The sequence below is a fragment of the Monodelphis domestica genome, chromosome 4 (genome assembly GCF_027887165.1).
Source record: "Monodelphis domestica isolate mMonDom1 chromosome 4, mMonDom1.pri, whole genome shotgun sequence".
NCBI lineage: Eukaryota > Metazoa > Chordata > Mammalia > Didelphimorphia > Didelphidae > Monodelphis > Monodelphis domestica.
The window spans coordinates 200,050,557-200,064,956 of record NC_077230.1 but is presented as its reverse complement, the minus strand read 5'-3'; the positions used below and the strand labels follow the sequence as shown (position 1 = coordinate 200,064,956).

The 14,400-nt window shown below is 33.1% G+C and overlaps 1 protein-coding gene across 1 annotated transcript in view; it reads right to left on the bottom strand.

Moving 5' to 3' along the window:
* The window catches only part of ZNF804A (zinc finger protein 804A), a 408,921-nt gene that overhangs the window by 311,726 nt on the left and 82,795 nt on the right, over window positions 1–14,400 (bottom strand). The gene's annotated exons all lie outside the window — the stretch shown is intronic.

Genomic DNA, 14,400 nt, shown 5'->3' with positions numbered 1-14,400 from the left:
GGCACTAAAGCAGAAAGCAGTAAAAGAAGCAATAATGAAGGAAGAGACACACAAAGTGATCCTTAATGGATTGTCAGCTCATGAAGGCAATTCGCAAGCTGTAGCAAAATGAGTTCTATGCACAAAAGAAATCAATACTCATTGTAGCATCCTTCCTGCTACACTGCAATTTATCAGCTAAACAGAAGACTGTCACATCTCATAGGTTTTTTGAAAACTAGCTGCTCTTAGAAGCAATATTTATTCTATATGGTTTATACCATAACTGAATATGATTTGAATGGAGAATAACAGGGTTTCCTGTTGACTTGAGAATCAAGATATGATGAACATATTATATTGATCTATGGTAAAGATATATCTCAAGAAAACCACTAGGCTGTTATGGAACTCTGGCCTCCCAATTAATTGTTGGGGAAATAGCAGCTGAAAACAAAATTATAAAAAGCCAGACTGTCTGAACAGGAACTCATGAATGAATTCTTAAGTAATATTCAAACAAAAATGTAGTTTACTTTCAAAAATAATTATGCAAATATGTTAAAATTGGGTTTTTCCTTATATCCTTGGCAGGCTATCTAAGTTTTTAAAGTGAAAACATGAAGCACTGTGATGTATTGAAAGACTGAGCAAGTAGGATAAACTTAGTTAAATACTTATTCTGACATTTACCAGTTGTATGACCTTGGACAAGTCACCTGAACTCAATATGCTGCTTGAAGATAGATGGGAAATATCTGAGAAGTAAACAGACACGAAAATTTTAAAGGGATATAGTTCTACTTTAAAGATGTTTTCTAACATAAAAAAATTCCTGAATCAATAAGTATTAAAAACAATTCTAATATACTATGAGTATTCTCTGAATATTGTATTGGCTTAATTACCTAACATTATAGAAAGATGTTTCAGTGAAATGGTGAGGGTAGGGTGAATGAAGAGAGAAAGTAAAGAGGCAGATTAATTGTCAGGCAAAACTTTTAACTTTCGTAAATGGGAATCCAAGTTTTAACAGTTACTAACACAAGAGAGAGAAACTTTGAATGGAATGAATCAGATAAATATTGATCATAAAATCATAGATGTATAAATAGATAGGGTCTTGGAAATCATTTAGACAAATCCTTCACATTACAGATGAGAAAATTTAGAAATAGAGATTAAATGACTTGGTCATTGAAAATTTAAATATCAAAGGGAAAATTAAAAATCAAATCTTTGTAACTCCAGGTTTAACATTGTCTAATACACCATTCTATAGAAAAATGTATATTTTCTTCTAAGGAGACTGAAGAAAATTAAAGTTCAAATTAGGCTATTGTTCTAATATACTACACAATAACTATGGAATAAGTGAATAATATATAATAATTTAATTTTAAGATACCCATTGAAAATGATACATGTAAAAACCAGGGGAATTCTTTATTGGCTTTAGGAGGGGAGAAGAGAGAGTGGGAGAGGTGGGAGATTATGGATCATGTAACCATGGAAAATAATCAAAATGAAAATTAAAAATTAAAAAAAATCTAAAAAATACTTGTTGAATTAATAAAATCTAATGAGACTGAAAATTAAAGAGGTGTCTAAATTTTAGAATTCTACTACTAAATCCAGAAAAGTGGGAATAGCACTACTGAGATTACACAAAATTTGATTCAAATCAGAGCATATTAAAGAGTCAAGGAAGGAAATTATGCTAAAAGGAGGTTATTAACTTTCAAACATTTATGAACCTCCAAATTTTGCAATTTAAATTGCAATTTAAAGCAAAGGATGTACCATTGAAGAATGAAATCAATTTTTAGAAAGCAATTATTCATGATTTAAATACCACATTTCCACATTTGGGAAATTGCAAAATGCTATCAATCATTCCAACCTGCTCTTTTAAATCAAAACACATATTTTTATAATCATATTAATATAGTGATTGTATATGCCTATGAATTATGATACATGATGGTTTCTGAAGGCTAAAAATTTCTGTTGAACAAAAAGATAATGAAAAGGTGCAGAGTATACTTAGCTAAGCTCCAGCATATTTTCAGTAATGATTTGTATGTAAAAATAATACAAAAGATTATCATTGCCCTTCTTATCAATATTATCATTACCTACATCATTACCAGAGCAATAAAAATCCCATACTAATAAATCATTTTAACTTTTGTTAAGTGTTTAAATTATAAAATATTTGATGAGAAAATAAAGTCTGCATAGCAATAACAAGGGATAAATAGATGGATTATCTGACTTTCATTGATACTCACTGAAATTTAAAAGATCTTTGTGAAGGTGTCTAACACATTGGGTCAATGTTATATAAAGAATTCTTGGGAGAATGAATACTAAAATACCTCAGAAAGAAAAAAGGAGTTCAGCATTTCATCTGTAAAGATAGATGTATTTCCACAATAAATGGACATCATAGATCTATTGAAGCATATGATATATTATACAACTGAATGCCTAAAAATAAATAAGCTTTTTAGAGACATAGTATATGACATGATAAGCAGTGTAGAAAGGAGAGTATTCTACTATATGAGACTTCATAAGTTTTCATCAAAATGAAAGTCTGTATATTATCACACCGTTCAAATATGGCTCAGTTAAAATGCTTAGGAAACTATTGTGACTGAAATTCTTGTTTGAGTTTAGATAGAGTGAGAAATTCTCACTAAATTTAGCAATCCATATAATTTGTGATTTGACTCTTGAATAACAGCAGTGTTTGACAACTCATATATGCAGATACAAACAAAGCCCATATTTCTCTCCACAGTTCCTACTTTTAAAAATATTTTTCAATTTCTTTTTTCCACCAAGGGAATAGACACTCATGAGTTAATATGTTATTAACAACTTGTAGTTCATACCTAAATTGAAGATTTTTTTTCACATAAAACAGAAAAGTACAGTTTTCTTTGCATATTTCCCTGTTTCAGGGACTTTTTAAGATTATCCTCTAAAATAGGAGTATCTCTAATCTATCTCCTATAATCCTATCCCTCTCTGAATTCACATGTAATAAGTAGGCAATACTTTTCACTAGCTGGCCCTTAGGGATAGAAGTATGCAAAACCTGGTTCTACAAACCAAGAAAGGGTTGGGAGCAAATTATCTACAAACTATTGTGGAGAGCAAAAAGAAGAAAGATAGAAAGGGAAGGAAGAGAAGTGAGGAAAGCCAACTATACTGAATTCTTTTCATTTCCCTTTCTTTTGACAGTAGGATTTTCTGTAAGAAGTTTGTGGGAAAGCAAATGAGAGAAAGAACTTGACTCAAATTAGGAGTACAAAATTATGTTGTTGACTTGAAGGATTTGGATTAATGAAGTAAGTCAAAGTTTGACTTTGGGGTGAAATTTTTGACAAAATGGGGGATGTTATTATTGTTATAATTTACTAAAATTATTAGTAATTTTAACCTTGCTGATGACATCTAGCATTTATAAAGATATTTAAGCTTTGAAAAAAATCTTACATGTTTTAATTAACTTAGCTACCCTTTTGAAATTGAAGGAAATATAAAGCAGAACAATATCCAGACTCAGAGACTGGTCTAGTTTCTATTTTGGGTTTGTAAGAAAAGTAGATCAAAGAACATTAAGAAAGCTATAAAATAAGGAAAATAAAGATGATTATAAACAGTTCTAGTTTCCTTCTTTTGCCAACTGAAGGCAATGACTCCAGAAGAGAAAACAATAATAATCTGGGAATTATACAATTGGATAAAATGCTCTCATGTTCTCAAATGAGATTTGGCTTTCTGAAACACAGCTTGAAATACAGAGTTGACAGATTCCTTACTAGTGTTGGAATACATCTAACAATGATTTGGAAGAATGTATATTCATGTGTTCTCTAAATCTGATCAAAACAAATCTTTAATGCTATAAAATTATTTTATTATATCAGGGGATTTTTTCCCTTGATTACTATTTTTTTTTTGAGGATCAGAGACAAAGGTGGTAGGAGAGTCAGATCTATTCCTGATTAGGAAGACCTAAAATGGGCTGAAAGTAATTTTCCAAAGTAAGGCATCATGGAGCAGTTATCCTCTGTGACCTGATAGGTGAGGGTTAGGGGAAGTAGAGAATCCCTTTAACTCCAGGAGAAGAGGAGCATAGCAATGCTTTAGATAGTAGTCAGAGGTGAAAGAGATGGATTAGAAAACATTAATGGAGAAATGGAAAGGAGTTCAGAAAGCTTTTGCCTTTGACTTGCAGGGTGAGAAATTGGAAATAGGTTATTACTTTGGGTGATGTACCCTTAGAGAATATCCTAGACTTTGTTCTACTGAAGATTGGAGGTAGCCAGTTGACTTAATATGGGGCAGAGGAGTCAGAAGGAATCATCCTATCCACCAGATAGTGTGTCTAGTAGGAACCTGGGTCTCAGAAGACTGTGATTAACTTCTTGGTATGGATTTGGAGTGGTATTCTCATACTCATTTGCAAGGGGTAGGTAGAATGAAAAGTTTACCTACCACTTGTTTGGTATTTTCACAGTGGAGTTTAAGAGTTCTGCTTTTTCTCTCCTTAGACCAGGGCATTGAGGTTGTGACACATTTTTGTAGTACTTAGCCTTGAAATCAATGGTTAGGGAGATGAGAAGTTATGAATGAATAACTACTAAGGAAGACAGCTGTGAGTTAGAATATATAGAGTACATTCAACATAGAGAATTTAAGGCAAGAAGACAATAGGGCCCCAAAGGCAGTAGCTGTAATCACAATCAGGCAATTCTCTATTTTCTTTTTTTTCCCTATTTTTTTCTTTTGCTTCTCCTTTTTTAACTTTTCCATGGAATAGGAAAGTGAATGTGACATTTTTAATTTATTAAGAAGTTTGGGTATATGTGGATACCCTGATTTATTTGACTTCATCATCTTAAATACTCTTAAATATTAACTATAACAAATTATTTAGAACTTTCCAAAAGTAGAAATAGCTGCTTCAAGAAATTGTGACTACCCTGGCACTGGGGATCTTCAAGCAAAATCTTGATGACATGTATTTCACCACTTAGAGAAGGGGTCCTTCTTTAGCTATAAATTGAGTTAAATCCCCAGTGGAGTTGGTGATTGGCTATGGGAGGAGGGTGAAAGGAAGGAAGGGAAAGAACACGAATCATGTAACCATGAAAAATATATTAAATTAATTAAAGAAATTTTTTAAATAAAAAAAAAACTAAATTGAGTTAAATGGACTCTGAAGAACCTACTATGGGACCCAGAATTATATGGGCATATTTAAGGATCCACATTCTCATTTATCATTTCAGGTTTGGTTTCTTAACACCCCTGGGCTCTAATAGTTAATTTCTTGACTTACCTAAGAAGATTTCTAACTTCTTGATTCCTCCTGATATCTGAGACATGCTTACTCTTCAAAAATTAGATCCCTGACTTTATCCATTCAGTTTTTAACCCTTTTAAAATGCATTGGGATATCCCAGTAGATAAACTTCAAGGTCTGGTGTTGGGAGGACCTGGATTCAAATTTGGTCCTTGCCATTTTTAAGTCTTAGAGTTGATAATAAGACAGAAGGTAAAGGTTTAAAAATTAAATTAAATGCATTTATTACATATTTGCAATGTGAAATGCCCTCTATCTCCCTCCATTAGACTCCAAGCTGCTTGAAAATAGTGATCAGAATTGATCCATCTCTGACTCCTCTAAACATTAAAGGAGCAAAACAAAAGCAGTCAAGTATAAGAGAATTAGTATTGCTTATAAATTCCGATATGATTGATGACAAGGTGAAAGTGGTGGGTGGGTGCAGATGTCTGTGTGTACATTGCACAAGATAAGGGATTAAGCTGAGTCATAGAACATCAGAAATATAGGAATAGACTAGACACGTTATATCTCACATCTTCTATTTGATGTGCCCTATGTATATGGTCTAGAGCAGTACAGAACCTGATGATAGCACAACTTAAATAAATTTGCCTATGCTTTGTTTATAGATCCATACTAAATAGAGGAAATAGAGGAAATCATTATAGAAAAGAATAATCATGAGGAACTCACATTCTGTGTTGGGGAGAGGAAGATTAGACTTTGAATGGATCTTGTTTTTTATATCTTGAGGCTAGGTCAAAATTATTTACCTATTCATAGTATTACCTGATTATAATGAATCGGTATTATTGCAATGGAGACAGGGCAGAGCATGGAGCAGGGTTAAAACTTTAATAATTAATGGTGTTTTGGGGTAGTGGTTGTTTTAAACTAAATATTATTTAATCTTTGTAAAAATATCAATAATTTTATTTGAAATTAATCAATAAGCATTTCATTAAGCCCTTACTGTATATCAGGAAATATGAACAAGAATGGGAAGATTTAAATTACCTATAATTCTTTGCACAATAGAGCCTCTACATGTATTACAAGCTGTTCCCTATTTATCCAGTTAGGGTAAGTCCAACAAAGGTAACACATTTTCTGCTGCAGGGAACTCGGCTCCAGCCCTAGCCCAGATGGACATCTAATCCATTATAGGCAGTTTTTGCTTTAAGTAAGTGGACAGTTCCCAGACCTCTGTGTAAAGCACTTTTTACATAATGCTAATTTGCCAAAAGTGGGGCCAACATACCATTCACGGATACCTTGGGACAAGAGACTGAGAAATGAGAGCAAAAGGAGGAACACATTGGCCAGGACCACCCATAGGGAGATCTGGCCAGAAGTAAGAGGAAAAACTGTTTGTGTGGGGAGGACAGAAAAATAACAGCTAGACAGAGACAGATAGGGACAGACACATAGTATCCAAGTCCAAACTGATAGAAGACATATGGCAGAGTGAAGCAGACACAAAGTGGGTGGGCTGTGGAGGCAAGATTTCTTCTCATGACACTGGAGGTCTCCAGCCAAGCCTTTAAGGCAAGGCAGGGGTGGCACTCTCTCCCCATGCATTATACTCTTACTAGAAGTGCTTTTTTGATTACTGTCATTTGTTGTTTGGGAGTTGGAAGAGCCAAATAGAAGCCCAGGAGCAAATAGACAGAGCACAGTGCAATATATAAAATTACCATTGGTGTTTTTGTTTGTTTTAATGAAAATTTTTCTTTAGGTAAAGTTGTATTTATGTAACATGAATGTCCATAGAGCAATTATACAAACATATACTGACAATAACTGTAGTTTGTATATTACATGCCAAAATGTACTATGACTTTCATAGATAATTGAGAACAGAATGTTACTACAGCAAATCTGAAATGATCATTTTAGTGACTAAATAGACAAGTTCAGGAAATTTTCCTATCGTTTGTTCCTGTAGTTTTTCCTATAGTTTTATGAGATTAAAATAGTATATTGAAACAAAAGAATTCTTTCCATGAAAGGAAGAATTAAATGTTAAAGTTATTTAATGTATTGTTATGGTTAAAATAGTTGTCTGCCATAAACTGTTATAATTAAAATGGTTGATGTTGTAAACTATAGTGAGTTAAAATGGTGGAAGATATAAATTGTGATAGATATAAGAGAGGGTGAGTAATTTTGACTACAGAAAATGTTTCACTACAGTGTCTTGGTTTTTAATCAATTATAAGGTGGTCTCCAGGGAATATATTCCCAATCATGAATATATCCAAGTCAATTGGGTTTTATAGAGATTTTAATTAACAATACAATGAGTAATCAAAGAAAGAGAGAGAGAAAAGGTATAAGTATGAAGGGCCTTAAGCCAACATGGCCTAGACCTAAATCTTAAGAGAGAGAGAATCAGTCAGTTTTTTATCACTAACCACAAATTTGTCTTAAGCAAGGATGTCTGGGGAACAGAGTCTCCCCAGAGAGAGTTCCAGCCAGAATCAGCCTCCCAAGGGACTTCTTCTCAAGAGATCTTCAAAGGACCTCCTCCAAAAGGATCTATCTCCAAGCCTCCCAGGATCTCTTGCTCAAGAGATCCCTTTTCTTATATAAGGGTTTTTTTTTCCTATGTCACCTCCCCTAAGTTCTTCCATCTACCAATCACCGTAGATGTTTTCTAAAAGACAGCCCATCTAAATTCCTGCTAAGTCGACTAATCCCCTCAGTAAGTCTGAACCAGAGAAAACACAGCTGAGTCGACTAATCCCATCAAGAGAAAACCTGCCCGACCTTTATAGATACCTAGCATCCCATTGTATCAATTCTAAAAACAGGCATGGCTCAAAGAACTCCTTGCCTTATTATAAGCATGGGTCCAAGTACTTTCATTGTTTAGCAAGTTTTCTCCCCTAAAGCAGTCTTAAGTACAGGTGGAGTAGAGGTCCTCCCATAGCAAGGAGTTTTCTCCCTAAAGCAGTCTTAAGTACGGGTGGAGTAGACATCCTCCCATTTCTGATCCTGGCAAGTTCTCACATCAAAAATGGGGAATGTTTCCAGTAGGGAATTTGTTCCAATGGAGGATTCCTCAATGTGGAAATTTTTAACATTCACAAGTCTGAGAAATTTCAAGATTTACAGTATATTAGGGTATTTAGGAAATCAGAATAGTGCAGTTGAAAAAGTCCTGGATTTGTAGTAAATGGATTTGGTTTAAATCCTGACCCTGTCACTGTATTTTGTGACTATGAGGAAGCCATTTGACTTTTTTGAGTCTGTTTATTCATCTGTAAAATATGAGAGGAGTTAGAGTAGGTAACCTCTAATGTCTCTTCCATTAATGTTCGATCCTTTGATCAAGTAAGTAACCTTGACCTAGACTTCCTAGTGAGGAGTGGACTTGTTATGAAAGGTTAACTGATGAATTTGCCTAAGTAAAAATGTGCATAATAAAATCACAGGGAAATTTTAAATCAGAAATATTCTTTTCCTTTCCTAAATACAACTCACTAAACCAACTTGGAAATTTTATAATTTTATTCTATAATATGAATCATGATTTAGATAAATGCATGACAGTAATGGGACATTAGTCCACATTTTAATTATCACTATCAACATAAGCACATCAAGTGTATTTCAGATTTAAGTTCTTGAATTTAAAAAAATCTGCTCAGTTTTCCTCTAGAAAATGTTAAATTTAGAACATCATCTCACACATCTTTAAACTAGCAGAGCAGAATTTCATGAAGGAGAAAATGTCTCAAAAATGTTAAATATATGATCATTCAAAGTACAAAATTTTAAAAGCATTATCATTTTTGAAACACATTATGGTTTTCTAACATGGTAAAGCAAATCAAGCACAGAATTTAACTTATTAAATTTAACTTACTACTAAAAAGAGATGTTATTATTTTCCATTTCAACTGATAAAATCATTTATTATTAATATTTGTGTAACCATGGAATTATAGTTTACATAGTGCCAAGCATTGTATTTTAATCTGTTAAATAAAATATTATTAACTGAAACCATTATACCATAATTTCTCACATCGATCCTTTCTCTTTATTTTCTCGGATTCTATTCTAATTCAGACCTTCATATCTTCTTACCTGAAATAACCTTCTTGCCCTCTCTATTACCAAACTCTTTCCATTATAATCCATTTTTGCATTCCATTGCTAGATTAATTTTCTACAAGCCACAGGCCTACATATATCCCTTCCTCATATACCATTCAGAGCACTCAATTATGTATGGAATAAATTTAAAAATACTTAATCTGTCAATCATGTCTCAAACAGTATCTACAGTTTAACTCAATCTGCCTTGCCAGGATTAGATCTATTAGAAACAATGCCCCAAACTCAATGTTTTTTTAACCACACTAAGTTGCTCAATAAACTTTGATTAATTCATTGATCTACTTGTGGACCAAAAATATTATGATAACCCTTTAAGAGTGTGTGCTATTTGCTTAATTTCACACGAGTCTATAAGGTAGGCAAATGATTCCCTTTACTTTATTGTAGCAATAAACTCTAAGATAATAGAATATTCAGAGGGAAAGAACCTGAAAGGCATTCTCATCCAATCCCTAGGTTTCACAAATAAAGAAACTGAGGGCATATAGCCACTTAGGAAAACTACAATATCACTTACTTTCTAAATTGACATTTTTCTGGATGATTATGTTGAATAGGCGATTAAAGAAATTATGTAACTCTATAAATTCCTTTAAAAAAGCACTTTCTTGTACATGCTTTAATGGGATACTTATAAACTCAACGACTTAGGGCTTATTAGCTACTTTTTACAAAAGGAAGAAATGAAGATCAGAAAGTGTAAATGTCTCAGCTAAAGCCAAATAGCTATTAAATTGTAGAGCCAGAATTTATCAAGTTCTCCCAGAGACATGAGAAACAATGTAAAATTCTTTATAATATATTCTGAATGTCTGGGCAGGCATCAAATAAAATGATTGGGAAGCCTGGGGCAGAGAGGGAAAGCACTAAACATGCAGCATTAACTTAAGAATATATATCTTTTCGGAGGAAAGACATTGGGATGCTACATCATGGGTGTAAGGGAGACAGAAACCACAGGACACTGGCTCCTATGGGCAATATACCAGAAGAGGTCACTACAAGGGAGGTCACTGCTCAGAGATGGTCAGAGTAAGGTGCTGCCACATGGCGTTGCTTTGGGAGTGTAGACCCAAGACACAGGGGAGGCAGTTGAGTTATGAAACTCTGTTACCTTCCAATTGAATTGATTATTCTAGCAATGAGAGAATTATAGTCCTTCCCTTCTGAAAGAGGGTAATTATCTATATCTTCTAAAGATAAACCTACAACATCACAGCCTAATATAGCTCTGCTTCTTGGTATCACCCTACTGTTTTCTCCATTCTATTCCATTATCTTTCATGATCCATTGTCCAGATGAATGGAATTACTATATTTTTTTATTTCAGTTAGCAAACAATTATTAAGTGCCTACTAAGTAGAGGTTTTGTACTTGACAGAAACTAAGGGAATGGAAGGAAAATGACTTGTGCAATGCAGAATGTAGATGAGGTTCCCTTCTGAAGCACTAGAGAAATATATAAGTAGATATATCAGGGAGATAACTAGAAATGAGGGGTTGTGACTTGTCTCATATGAGGATGTCTCTAGAAAAAATTGAATTGAAATTACCTGCATAGATGAAAAAATTACAGATATGGAAATAGTCTTATAAGATTTAAACCCATATTTCTACATTCACTTTATCAGTTTACATATTATTACTTTTTAAAAAAATAGATATCTTAGGGGGCAGCCAGGTAGTTCAGTGGATTTGGAGCCAGGCCCAGAGATGGGAGGTCCTAGGTTCAAATCTGACCTCAGACACTTCCCAGCTGTGTGACCCTGGGCAAATCACTTAACCCCCACTGCCTAGCCCTTACTACTCTTCTGCCTTAGAACCAATACATAGTATTGATTCTAAGTAAGGGTTGGGATTCTTTTTAAGATATCTTAGCACTAAAATTAGGATGTAGAAAGTATTCCAATAATAAATTGTTGCTGGGAAATTCTTGGTGCTGATGAGATAAAATTGGGACTAAATGATAATGCATTTAGGATAATAATCTCCTTCTAAAAGCTTGGTCAGAGCAGTTCAGCAAATCAACAGTGATTAACATCTGTTTAAGGTCTCTCTCTGATAATTACTATAAATATCATCTCTTATATTTCTTCCAAACTATAAAGATGTCAGAATTTCTCCATATATTTCCAACAACCAAATTGCCAATTTAAATTACCCCAAAATTATTTTTTGAATTAAAAAGTAAAGCAATATTCATTTGGAAAAACAAAATAACAAAAAATATCACAGGAAATGATGAAAAAATTGTTAAGGAAAGAGGTCAAAATTTCAAAATATGTTATAAAGCAGTAAATATTAAAACTAGTACTTGCTAGATAGATCAATGGAAAAGAGTAGACACTCTATAGTCATAAAACATTATTATAATCTTATGTTTGACAAAGGTAAAGTTCTAAGATTTTAGAATAAGAATTCACTATTAGGCAAAAAGTACTGGGAAAAGGGGAAAGTGGTTTCACAGAAACTAGATATAGACCAAGATCTTACACCATTTGCCAAAATTTGCTCAAAATGGATATATTAATTAAATATAAAGGGTAATAGTATAAAAAATGCAAACAAGGAACATATTACCTAATCAGATTTATGGATGGGAAAATAATTTATGAATAAAAAAGGGAGAGAAAACATCATAAAATATAAAATGGAAAATTATGAATACTTAAAGTGAAAAGTTTATGCACAAATAACATAATAAAGCCAAGATTAGAAGGAAAGCAATGAATTGGGATTTTTTTAAACACTTACCTTCTGCCTTAGAATCAATACTATGTATTGGGTCCAAGGCAGAAGGGTGGTAAGGGCTAGGCAATGGGAGTTAAGTGACTTGCCCAGGGTCACACAGCTAGGAAGTGTCTGAGGCCAGATTTGAAAGCAGGACTTCCCATCTATAGGCCTGGATCTCAATCCACTAAGTTACCCAGTGGCCCCAATAAATTTTATATATATTTTCTCATATATAGGTCTCATGTTTAAAATATACAGAGTTTTTTTTTTAATATATAAGGAATTGAGTCATTCTTCAACTGATAAATGGTCAAAAGGTAGGAACTGACACTTTTAGGATTAAGAAATTAAAGCTATATATAAATATGTGTGTGTATATGCATACATACATACATCTCTAAAAGTATATGAAAAATGCTGAAATTCTTTATTGTTTAGAGAAATACCAAAAAACAACTCTGAGATATCATCTCACACCGACAGATGGACTAAATATTAAAAGGGCAAAATGACAAATATTGGAGGGGATGTTAAAATATGAGGACATTAATTCATTGTTGGTGGAACTCTGAGCTGATCCAACCATTTTGGAGGGAAATCTGAAATTCTACTCAGAATTGCAAAACTGTTTAACTTTTTGATCCTATAATACCATTATCAGGTTTATTTCCTTAGCTGATCAAAGAAAAAGGAAAAGAATCTATATGTTCTACAATATAAGAGAGGCTCTTAATGTAGTGGAAAAGAACCAGAAATTGAAGGAACGTCTATCAATTAGGGGATGGCTGAACTAGTAATGATATATGATTATAATGGAATAAAAAATCTGGAAAGTCTTATAGGAAGTGATCTGATGTGAAATGAGTAGAACCAGGAGAACCTAGTACACTGAAACAAAAAAAATACAGAATAATCAATTGTGAATGACTTAACTATTACCAAAAGGCAAGGATCCAGGACCACTCCAAGGGATTCGTGATGAAAAAGGATATCCACCACCATAGAAGGAACAGATGGACTCCAAATTTAGACTGAAACATACCATCCTTCATTTTATTTCCTTCATGAATTTTTCTCTAGGGTAGAGAAATATGTATCTTATTTCACCACAAGATAAATAGAAAAACCTGTATTATGTGATAATATATGCACAATCTATATCATACTACCTACTTCTATGGGGAGGGAAAAGGTGTAGGAGGAAGGAAAAAAAAAGAATATGACAGATTTTTAGACATAGCTAATGTAAGAATTTTTTTTTCCTTTTGAATAAGTATATTTATTATAACATTACATATTTATAACAAATCAAAGGCATTATGTTATTTTAGGCTATATATTATATTGTGATATATATATAAAAATTTAAAAAAATCATAAGTAAAAGAAAAGTAGAATGCCACGCTTTTACCATGAAGGAAAATTTTTATTTTCCATTTGATTTATTTCAATTATGTGCAACTAAAAGTTTCTACTCATTTTTTTGTTCAGTATAAGAGAGGTGTCTGTTCAAATAACCCCAAAAAACTAATAATCAAATAATTAATTAGGATTGAGGATCAGAATCCATTCCCTCAGTTAAAAAATGCCTTCAGAGTAAAGTTAGCATTAATTTGTACTTCTTTTTTGCCACCTTGAAACAATCATTCAGTTTTAAAGGAAAAAAAAGTATGATCTTTGTACTGAAGGTATGTACTAACTTCTTCCCCAGACCAATGGGGGGGTGGAAAAAATTCTTTGTTTATCTGTAAATAATACATTTCTCAGGTGGTGAAATAATTAAGTGAGGTAGCCAGAGCTACATGGGGAAAATAGAACAAGAACTTTGTGACCCTTCTAAAAGCTGCATGATTATTCCTGGCATCTGGAAGAACTGCCTTTTATACTAAGTAAGGTCTGAATCCTCTAATCATAGGGGCTCAGGAAAGGGACATCACAACGTGCACAAACTGGCAGACGGAACACAGTCAGAACTTTTTTTTTTTTTCCTAGAACCAGGGATTTAGGAGGGCATGTAGGACTGATTCAGCCTGCTTATGGAGGACGCAGCTGAAAGTTAGATGGCCACACATGGTCATCTCTCTCTTTCTCTTTCTGGCTCATTTTTTGCTATTTAATAAATAATCATTATAAAATTAAGAGATAGTCTCCAGAGAATTTTAATTGTAATGCTTCCTAAAGTACA